Here is a 12047-nt window from a genome sequence, read left to right as displayed (position 1 = left end):
CCTTTTACCCTGACATGCTGAGAAATTGCAGCCAGCAGAACTGCCACTATTCCCCAATAGCATTTGTAATAGGAGAGCTGAATAGGAGAATATGTTCCATTCCTGAGAACACTGTTTGTGAAACAAGGCTCTCTCCCTCTCCTAGATCACTTATGGGAAAGTGTGGCCTTGCTTCCTGAGGGAATTCCCAAGAAAATCACTCCTAACAAATGAGGGTACAAATGCTCTTCCTTCACACACTAAGTACTGGACAAGTAAAGCCTCTTAGCTTAAAGTTTCTGAAGCCCTGTGCAAGCTGAGTGCTCGATGTCATTAGGGTTTAAAGAAATGGGAAGACTAGAGGTAGCATAGAAGAAAGAGGGCATGCCAGGAAGCACCTTCATGTCCACCTATTAGTGTAGCAAAAATATATGTATTTCCCATGGATCAAGGGAACATTGTGGAAGGGAGTTAGGCCTGAACCTTGTTGCCATGTGTGTACTCAAGAAGGCCATCAGCTATAGGAACCCAGCAACAATAAAATTTGTGTTGGGAGGGAGGTTGTACCTAAGGTTGTACCAGAACTCCTATATCACAGGACTGAGCAGGGTAGGCTCTGGAGAGCCAAAAAATATGTCCCAAGAAAGTTCCTTTCACCCAGAGGGCACCAACAGATGTTCACTGTTAGATGAACCATAAACAAGTGAACAGCAAGTGACATAAGCCTATAAGTTTTCCAATGTGGGGCGTGCTGAAAGAGATTTAGGGAAGAACAGGTATGGAGTTTGGTATCAAGAGTTTCACTTTGGATATAAACTTAAGGTGCTATTTGCACCTGATATCTTGACACTAGTGGAAAGATTTCAGTTGAAGATGTAAATGTGGGCATTGCAAGTACTATATGAGACACCTGTAGGGCAACACCTTAAATCTTTTTGGCCTCTTTACTAATTATAGTCATGTGGCAGAAATCAGTTCTTTGTTGGTTCTGGCCAGCTTTGGGCAGGTGCCATTTGAATGCACTTCAGCTCTCATTCAAGTCTTAGCAAGTAATGACAAGGAAGTAAACTTCAACCAATAAAGATGGATGATAATGAAAAAATGAGATGGAAGAATGAGTGTTCCATACAAGTGGCCAACTTGGAAACTACTAGCTATACCTGTTTTGCTGCCCATGTCACTAACTCTTGCAACCTGATTACCCTCCCCAATTAAACCTGCTTTTTTTTTAAACATCTTTATTGGAGTATAATTGTTTTAAATGGTGTGTTAGTTTCTGCTTTATAACAAAGCATTATGCATACATATATCCCCATATCTCCTCCCTCTTGTATCTCCCTCCCACCCTCCATATCCCACCCCTCTAGGTGGTCACAAAGCACTGAGATGATCTACCTGTGTTATGCGACTTCTCCCCACTAGCTATCTATTTTACATTTGGTAGTGTATATAAGTCCATGCCACTCTCTCCCTTCGTTCCAGCTTCCCCTTCCCCCTCCCCATGTCCTCAAGTCCATTCTCTACATCTGCATCTTTATTCCTGTCCTGCCCCTAGGTTCTTCATAATTTTTTTTTTAGATTCCTTATATATGTGTTAGTATATGGTGTTTGTTTGTCTCTTTCTGACATACTTCACTCTGTATGAAAGACACTAGGACAATCCACCTCACAACAAATAACTCAATTTCGTTCCTTTTCATGGCTGAGGAATATTCCATTGTATATATGTGCCACATCCCCTTTATCCATTCATCTCTCAGTGGACACTTAGGTTGCTTCCATGTCCTGGCTATTGTAAATAGAGCTGCAATGAACATTGTGGTACATGACTTTTTTGAATTATGGATTTATCACGTTATATATCCAGTAGTGGGATGGCTGGGTCATATGGTAGTTCTATTTTTAGTTTTTTAAGAAACCTCCATACTGTTCTCCATACTGGCTCCATCAATTTACATTCCCACCAACAGTTCAGGAGGGTTCCCTTTTCTCCACACACTCTCCAGCATTTATTGTTTGTAGATTTTTTGATGATGGCCATTCTGACCTGGTGTGAGGTGATACCTCATTGTAGTTTTGTAGTATCATCAATGAGATGATACCTCATTGTAGTTTTGATTTGCATTTCTCTACTGATTAGTGATATTGAGCATTCTTTCATATGTTTGTTGGCAATATGTATATCTTCTTTGGTGAAATGTCTAGTTAGGTCTTCTGCCCATTTTTGGATTGGGTTGCTTGCTTTTTGATATTGAGCTACATAAGCTGCTTGTAAATTTTGGAAATAAATCCTTTGTCAGTTGCTTCAATTGCAAATATTTTCTACCATTCTGAGGGTTGTCTTTTCATCTTCTTTATGGTTTCCTTTGTTGTGTAAAAGCTTTTAAGTTTCGTTAGTCCCATTTGTTTATTTTTGTTATTATTTCCATTACTCTAGGAGGTGGGTCAAAAAGTATCTTGTTGTGATTTATGTCATAGAGTGTTCTGTCTATGTTTTCCTCTAAGAGTTTTATAGTGTCTGGCTTTACATTTAGATCTTTAATCCATTTGGAGTTTATTTTTGTGTATGGTGTTAGGGAGTGCTCTAACTTCATTCTTTTACATGTAGATGTTCAGTTTTCCCAGCACCACTTATTGAAGAGGCAGTCTTTTCTCCATTTTATATTCTTGCCTCCTTTATCAAAAACAAGGTGACAATATGTGCGTGGGTTTATCTCTGTGCTTTCTATTCTGTTCCCTTGATCTATGTTTCTGTTTTGGTGCCTGTACCATACTGTCTTGAATACTGTAACTTTGTAGTATAGTCTGAAGTCCTGGAGCCTGGATCCTCCAGCTCCGTTTTTCTTTTTCAAGATTGCTTTGGCTATTCAGGGTCTTTTGTGTTTCCAGGCAAATTGTGAACTTTTTGTTCTAGTTCTATGAAAAAAGCCATTGGTAGTTTGATAGGGATTGCATTGAATCTGTAGATTTCTTTCTTCTCAAGTGCTCTTGGAACATTCTCCAGGATATATCATATCTTGGGTCACAAATCAAGCCTTGCTAAATTTAAGAAAATTGAAATCATATCAAGTATCTCTTCTGACCACAACGCTATAAGACTAGGTACCAGTTAGAGGAAAAAATCTGAAAAATATACAAATACATGGAGGCTAAACTATACAATACTTAATAACCAAGAGATCACTGAAAAAATCAAAAAATACCTAGAAACAAATGACAATGAAAACACAATGACCAAAAACCTATGGGATGCAGCAAAAGCAGTTCTAAGAGGGAAGTTTATACCAATAAAATTCTACCTCCAGAAACAAGAAACATCTCAAATAAACAACCTAACCTTACACCTAAAGCAATTAGAGAAGGAAGAACAAAAAAACTCCAATGTTAGCAGAAGGAAAGAAATCATAAATATCAGATCAGAAATAAATGAAATAGAAACAAAGAAAACAATAACAAAAATCAGTAAAACTAAAAGCTGGTTCTCTGAGAAGATAAACAGAATTGATAAACCATGAGTCAGACTCATCAAGAAAAAAGGAAGAAGACTCAAATCAATAGAATTAGAAATGAAAAAGGAGAAGTAACAACTGACACTGCAGAAATACAAAGGATCATGAGAGATTACTATAAGCAACTATATGCCAATAAAATGGACAACCTGGAAGAAATGGACAAATTCTTAGAAAAGCACAAACTTCTGAGACTGAACCAGGAAGAAATAGAAAATATAAACAGACCAATCACAAGCACTGAAATTGAAACTGTGATTAAAAATCTTCCAACAAACAAAAGCCCAGGACTGGATGGCTTCACAGGCAAATTCTATCAAACATTTACAGAAGAGCTAACACCTATCCTTCTCAAACTCTTCCAAAATATAACAGAGGGAGGAACACTCCCAAACTCATTCAACGAGGCCACCATCACCCTGATACCAAAAGCAGCCAGAGATGTCACAAAGAAAGAAAACTACAGGCCAGTATCACTGATGAACATAGATGCAAAACTCCTCAACACAATGCTAGCAAACAGAATCCAACAGCATATTAAAAGTATCATACACCATGATCAATGGGGTTTATCCCAGGAATGCAAATATTCTTCAATATATGCAAACCAATCAATGTGATAAACCATATTAACAAATTGAAGTATAAAAACCATATGATCATCTCAATAGGTGGATAAAAAGCTTTCAAAAATATTTAACACCCATTTATGATAAAAACTCTCCAGAAAGTAGGCATAGAGGGAACTTTCCTCAACATAATAAAGGCCATATATGACAAGCCCACAGCCAACATCCTCCTCAATGGTGAAAAACTGAAACCATTTCCACTAAGATCAGGAATAAGACAACGTTGCCCACTCTCACCACTATTATTCAACATAATTTTGGAAGGTTTAGTCACAGAAATCAGAAAAAAAAGAAATAAAAGGAATCCAAATTGGAAATGAAGAAGTAAAGTTTACACTGTTTGCAGATAACATGATACTATACATAAAGAATCCTAAAGATGCTACCAGAAAACTGCTAGAGCTAATCAGTGAATTTGGTAAAGTAGCAGGATACAAAATTAATGCACAGAAATCTCTTGCATTCCTATACACTAATGATGAAAAATCTGAAAGATAAATTAGGGAAACACTCCCATTTACCATTGCAACCAAAAGAATAAAATACCTAGAAATAAGCCTAACTAAGGAGAGAAAAGACCTATATGCAGAAAACTATAAGGCACTGATGAAAGAAATTAAAGATGATATAAACAGATGGAGCGATATACCATGCTTTTGGATTGGAAGAATCAACATTGTGAAAATGACTATGTTACTTAATACTTGCTTTTAACAGTTTGCCTCAGGTTCTGATTTCTGGAGAAACCTAAATAGTGTTTGAGTGGCATGTAGTGTCATGGTAATGAGTGAGATCATCCAGGAGAAAATGTGTACATTGAGAAGAGAAAGTGTCCCAAGACTAAGACACCACAACCTTTCTTTAAAAGTGAAAGAGAGAAAGCAATTTTGGGTAAGGAGACAAAGAAGAAATAGCTAACGAGTTAGGAGGGAAATCAGGAGATGATGGGCTATGGAAGACAAACAAAAAAGTGTGTTTCAAGGAGGAAATGATAGATAATGTTGATAGCTGCAGAGATATAAAAAACTATAAATAAAATAAGAGCTAATTTTTATCAAAGAGCTAGCTTTTGGTTTTGTTATTTTCTCAATTGTTTTTCTGTTTCCAATTTCATTGATTTCTGCCCTGATTTTTATTATGCTTTCTCTTCTGCTTTCTGTAGGTTAGTATTGCTATTCTTTTTCTAGTTTCCTAAGGTTAAAACTTAAGTTATTGTTTTTAGATCTTTATTCTTTTCTACATTTAGTGTTATAAATTTCTCTCTAAGCACTGTGCATTCCACAAATTTTGATAGATTTTATTTCACTTTCCACTTTTCTTAAGATTTCTTGTTTAGCTCTCATGTTATTAAAAGTATGTCATTTATTATACAAATAAACTTATTTACAAAACAGAAACAGACTCACAGACTTAGAGAATGAATTTATGGTTATGTGTGAGAGGAGTGTAGGGGGGAGGGATAAATTGGGAGCTTGGGATTGACATATACATGCTGCTATATTTAAAGTAGATAACCAACAAGAGCCTACTGTATAGCACAGGAAACTGCTCAATATTCTGTAATAACTTCAAAAGAATAGATACATGTAGAATATCTACATGTATTCAGTATAACTGAATCACTTTGCTGTACACCTGACACAAACACAACATTGTTAATCAACTATACTCCAATATGAAACAAAAATTTTTAAAAATAAACTAAAGGTGTGTCATTTAACCTTCAAAGGCGTTGAGATTTTCCAGCTGTCTTTCTGTTATTAATTTCTAGTTTAATTCATTATGGTTTGAGAACATATATTGACTCCCTTTTTTTTAATTCATGAAGAGCATTTTATGGTCCAGAATGTGGTCTTTCTTGGTGGATGTTCCATGTGAGCTTCAGAACAATGCATATTGTGCTATTATTGGATATAGTCTATTAATGGCAACTAGATCCAATTGATTGATAGTTTGGCTCAGTTCAACTGATTTTTTGTCTACTGGATCTGTCAATTATTGATAGAAAGGAGTTGATGTCTCCAACTATAGGTAGATTCTCTATTTCTTCTTGCAGTTTTATCAGTTTTTCCTTCATATATATTGATGATTTGTTGTTAGGCACATGCACAGCTTTACTTAAAGAATTGACCCCTGTATCATTATGTTCTTTTGTATTCCTGATAATTTTCCTTATTCTGAGCAGGCTTTGTCTAATACTAATATTACCACTTCAGCTTTCTTTTGATTTATGTTAGTAAAGGGATATTTCTTCATCCCTTTACTTTTTTTTTTCTTGGTCTTAGCTATTCTAGGGCTTATCAATTTACATGTTAATTTTAGAATAAGCTTGTCTGTATCTACATAAAATAAAGGTAAAATAAGAACAACAAAAAATACTTCCTGAAATATTGATAGGAATTGCATTACACTTATATATCAATCTGGGAAGAATTGACACTATGTTGAGTCTTCCAATCCACAAACACAGTATGTCTCTGCAGGGCAGGTCTACTGGTGACAAATTCTCTTAGTTTTTGTCTTTCTGGGCACATCTTTATTCTCCTTCACTTTTCATGGATAAATTTGCTGGATACAGAATTCTAGATTTGTGGGTTTATTCTTTCAAACCATTAAACATTTTTCTTTACTTTTTGCATGGTTTCTGAAAAGAAGTCCACTATAATTCTTGTTTTTCTTTAGTGTGTAAGGTGTTTTTCCCCCCTCTCTAGCTTCTTTCAAGATTTTCTCTTTGTCTCTGTTTCTTCTGCAGGTGTCCATTTTTGGATATTTATTATGTGTGTTATTCTCTGAGATTTCTGGATCTGTGTTTTAGTGTCTGTCTTTAATTTTGGAAAATACATATTCAGCCATTATTACTTCAAATATTTCTCTGCTTCTTTCTTTCTTTCTTTCTTTCTTTCTTTCTTCCTTCCTTCCTTTCTCTTTCTTTCTTTCTCTTTCTTTCTTTCTTTTTTTCTTTCTTTCTTCTTCTTCTGGTATTCCAATTACATTTATGTGGTATCTTTTACAATTGCCGTGCAGTTCATGAATGTTCTCTATTATTTCTTGGTTTTCTTTTTGCATTTTGGGAAGTTTCTATTGACATATCTTCAAGAACACTGAATCTTTAATTGGCCATATTCAGTCTACTGGTAAGTCCATCAAAGGCATTCTTCATTTCTGTTATAAATTTTTTATTTCTAACATTTCCTTTTTTATAAATTTATTTATTTAATTTATTTATTTTTGGCTGTGTTGGGTCTTCATTTTTACACATAAGCTTTCTCTAGTTTCAGTGAGCCAGGGCTACTCTTTGTTGTGGTGTGCAGGTTTCTCATTGTGGTGGTTTCTCTTGTTATGGAGAATGGGCTCTAGACACGTGGCCTTCAGTAGTTGCAGCATGAGGGCTCAGTAGTTGCAGTGCATAGGCTTAGTTGCTCCGTGGCATGTGGGATCTTCCCAGACCAGGGACCGAACTTGTGTTCCCTGCATTGGCAGGTGGATTCTTAACCACTGCACCACCAGGGAAGTCCCTCTAGTATTTCCTTTGATTCTTCCTTAGAGTTTTAATTTCTATGCTTACAATGCCCATCTATTCTTGCATGTTGTTTGCTTTTCCATTAGAAACTTTAGTATATTAATCATAGTTATTTTAAATTCCTGGTCTGATAACTCCAAAATCCTTGCCATATCTGAATCTTACTCTGATGCTTGCCTTATTTCTTCATACTGTGTTTTTTCATATGTTAGCATGCCTTTCAATTTTATGTTGGAAGCTAGACATGATATATTGGGTAATAAGAACTGAGGTATGCAGGCCTTTAGTATGAGGGTTTATGTTTATTTCACTAGGAATTATGCTGTGTTTACTGTTTTCCATAGCTATAGATGTCCAAGTCTTCAATTTCCATTACTATCCTAGTTTTGGTCTCTCTCTTTTCTTAGGATTGCTGGAAATCCCTCATTAAATAGTGTCTGAAAATTGTAGCTTTTCATCTGTAATTCTCTGTTATATACAGTAGAATTATTGATGTGATTATAAGGGATGGTGAGGAGATAAGTATATTTATAGTCCTATCATTAGTCTCAAGTTTTAAGTAAGCCTGGGTTTTGCCCCAAAGTGTGACCTTCAAAAGTGCATCTCAACTTTTCCTCCCCTTAGGTAAGGCAGAAATGCTGGAGATGATTGGAGTTTGGTATTTTCCTTACCTTACTTTGACTAGGCTGTTATAAAGTAATTTCCCTGGAGGGAAGGGAGAGAAGAGAAGTCTGTGACCTTATTTCAAAATGATTACATTTTCCTCCTTCTATCAGAAGCTCATAGAGATTATTCTGTTGTCTTCACAATGAGAACTTGGGTGGTGTTCCTGGTGGTAAAATTCACAAAAGTGTGGAGGACTCCATGAGACTGAGACAGCCCAAAGTTTGTAACTTTCACGCTCATCCACACTGAGTCTCCAGGAGTTCATCGAAGTTTTTAAGTGTTTTTAATAATACTGGCTTCAGCTAGGGCTTCTAATCTTGAACTTCAGTTCACAGTAATCTCCGATTCTATGTATGCACCTGTCTATCTCTCTACTTTTTAGCAGTGTTGCTGAAATTTGGGCTCTGTACACTGATGCCAGATTAAATCCTGGAGACAGAGATTTGGGTGAAGTAGAAAGAAATAGCTTTATTTCTCTGCCAAGCAAAGGTGGCCACAGTGGGTAATGCCCTCAATACTGTGTGTCCCACTCTCGAGGGGGTAGCAAGGAGTCTTATAGTGCTCAAGGTGCAGGGTGTGATCAGGTCATGGAATTTCTTCTGATTGGTTGGTGATGAGGTAAGCGGGAATCAGCATCATCAGCCTTCTTGTTCCAACTGGTCTGGGGTCTACATGCTTGTGGGTAGCATACAGTTAACTTATTCCACTTGGTGGGGATTTCAGTATCTGCAAAACAACTGAAAGGACATGGCTGAGAATATTATCTATAGTCCTTGAGGAAGAACTAAAGATCCTTGACGTTGTTTAATGGCTAAAGTATTATTTTGTCTTGCTTGACTGTTTTCCTTTCATTCTGCATTTTCTCACTTCTCTGATTAAATTTATTCTTTGACTAAAGTTTTTCTACAGACAAAAGGCAGGAAGAGAACATGGGTGGGGGTCTATTCTGGGAAGGGCTCATAGAGTCTTGTTCAGTTAAAGCAGCATTTTTCCTCATTATGTTGATACACTAATGGATCTGTTTGATTTTTCAGGACTTATTGATTTTGCAATAAGAATGAGAGGATTGGGACTTCCCTTGTGGTCCAGTGGTTAAGAATCCACACTTACAATGCAGGGGGTGTGGGTTCAATCCCGGGTCAGGGATCCCACATGAGGCAAGGCCAAAAAAAGAGAGAGAGAGAGAGAAAGAGAATTGATAACTTTTACCTGTTGGAGCAGAAACCAGAAGGCTTGGCAAGCAAATTTTAAAACAGATTTATTCAACAACAAAAAATCTTAAATTAGAGGTCATTGTCTTCCACAGATTCCATCATCAAGAGGGGGAGTTTTAGTTCAAACTTCCTATCTTTGCAAAAATGTAGGTCTGTTTGTTTTTCTTTAGCAATGAAATAAGAAGTTCTTTATATGGTTTAATATTTGAAAGAAAACACTTTAGAACAAGTTAGAATATTTACCATATACAAATTAATTCTATTGTATTAAGTATATTTATTTTTTAAAAAGCAGAATGCTTAAACTTTTCCAACTTGTACATACTGGAATAAAGAGGAAGTTTATTACTACACCTAACTCACATCCTTTATGGTGAGGAGAATGCTCAGTGACAGTTCCAGTATTTCCTACTTCTGCTCTCCTTCCACATGGAAAGTCTAGGAAGTAGTCAGAATTTGGCTTGGCATTTCAGATGGCCACTCTGATCCCAGGACTACATTCTCTGGTGTCCCTGCCCTCAGACCCTAGGATCCATGACTCTGGTCTTACTCTCCCTTAGCCACAGCCTCCTGACTTCATGTTTCTGTAACAATTCTTGCTGGAGATCCTCAAGGGTCTCTGTTACTTTGGCTAGAATGATGGAAGCAATCTCAGAATTACAAACTTGCCATCTGGATCTTAATTCCAGGTGTCACATTTCCCAGGATCAGGGGACAATAGCCCTACTCCATTGAATGAAGTCTTTCCACACTTTCTGTCAAAATGACCCAGGCCCAGACCTGCATTCTGAGATTATATCCTTCTCCAGCAATATTTTTCTAGCAAGATGTCCTCTGCTATCCATCCTTCATCTCTGTTGTGCCCTGGCTACTATGGCAGAAGAGTGTTTCCTCGACACCTTGCCATTTAATTCACCACCAGTAAATGTGATGGGTCAATAGGAATATGAAGTGTTGCTCAAACTCACTAAGAATCAGAGAAGTGCAGATGAGAATTACACTGAGCTATCACCTTAGACACATGAGATTGGCAGACATTTGAAGATTGCTAACTGAAAGTATCAACCAGGATATGAAGAAAGCAGGAAACTTTCTACACAAGAGGACAGAAATGCTCAGTGAAATTAAATACACTGTTGCCCTGTCCTCCAGCACATTCTATTCCTGATGTCTATCCAAGCAAAGTCCTCGTGTCCAGGGCACATGTAGGAAAGTGCTGATTACAGTGGTATTTGTAGTAACAAGGAGTTGGCAGCAACCTAAGTGTCCTTCACCAGTGGTACCGGTAGGTTAAATGGTTTTAGGTTGGTTTCCTCCAAAACCAGACCCTGAGATGAGGATTTATATTCAAGTAGCTTACTTGGGAGGTGATTTAAGGGAGCACCACCATGGGAGTAGAAAAGTGAGGCAGCGGCTCTTTGAGACTCAAAGAAGGATACATGATCAGCACATTACCTCAGAGGACAATGGAAGCTTCCTCTCAGTGGAGAACATAGGGAGGCAGTGCTGGCCATGACCCCAGAGTAACCCCACCTTAGTAGGTGGAACACAGGGGCATTTATGCACCCACTCACATTTTCCAGGCTGAGTGGTGTTCCAGGGCCATTAGTTGCAGGTCCATCTGGATGGCCCAAGCACAGGCCAAGAGAAAGCCTTCACATAGAGAGTCCCAAGTTCATGCAGCATAATACAGGAGGCATGGACTAGAACTGTTAGTGCCAAAGAGAGAGCACAAGGCAACACTTGTGTCCTGAAGATGGTTTTAGAAATGGGGGGGGGGTGTTGTGGGATGAATTAGGAGATTGGAATTTACATATATACACTATTGATACTATGTGTAAAACAGATAACTAATGAGAACCTACTGTATAGCACAGGGAACTCTACTCAGTGCTCTGTGGTGACCTAAATGAGAAGGAAATCCAAAAAACAGGGGATATATGTATATGTATAACTGCTTCACTTTGCTGTACTGTATAAACAAAAACAATATTATAAAACAACTATACTGCAATAAAATTTTTTTTAATTAAAAAAGAAAGTGTAGAGGTAAGTACATTAGAAACAGCAAGAGTGATAGACCTATACCATTAACATAAATTAAAAATACATGCAGAAACAAAAGCACATTATATATGTCACACTCGTAACTTATATGTGGACAAATTTAGGACACATTATACAGTGCCTCAGGGTGGAATGGTGAATGGGACTGAAGATGGGGAAGAAATTTAGGGGCCTCATGGAAATTCATGAGGAAATGCTGTCATAACCTGAGGGAGTGATTTAAAATATCCATCTCCTTCTACTCCTCTAGGTTAATGAACCTGCTTTTCCTGGATCCCCTTAAAACCCTAACCTCCCACGTTACACTTAGGATATCTGGATTCAGCCACCCTAAGAGTAGGAACTGTATGGATTACAAGGTCACTCCACTCTCAGTCTGGTGCCAGGTCTCGCCAGAGTACATTTGAACAAGAGGTGCACAAGGACAACCCAAGTTCCCACGACTACATTTCCCAGAGCGTCC

This window comes from Globicephala melas, chromosome 21, assembly GCF_963455315.2.
Source record: "Globicephala melas chromosome 21, mGloMel1.2, whole genome shotgun sequence".
Taxonomy (NCBI): Eukaryota; Metazoa; Chordata; class Mammalia; order Artiodactyla; family Delphinidae; genus Globicephala; species Globicephala melas.
The sequence above is the reverse complement of the archived record's forward strand: the minus strand, read 5'-3'. Positions refer to the sequence as shown.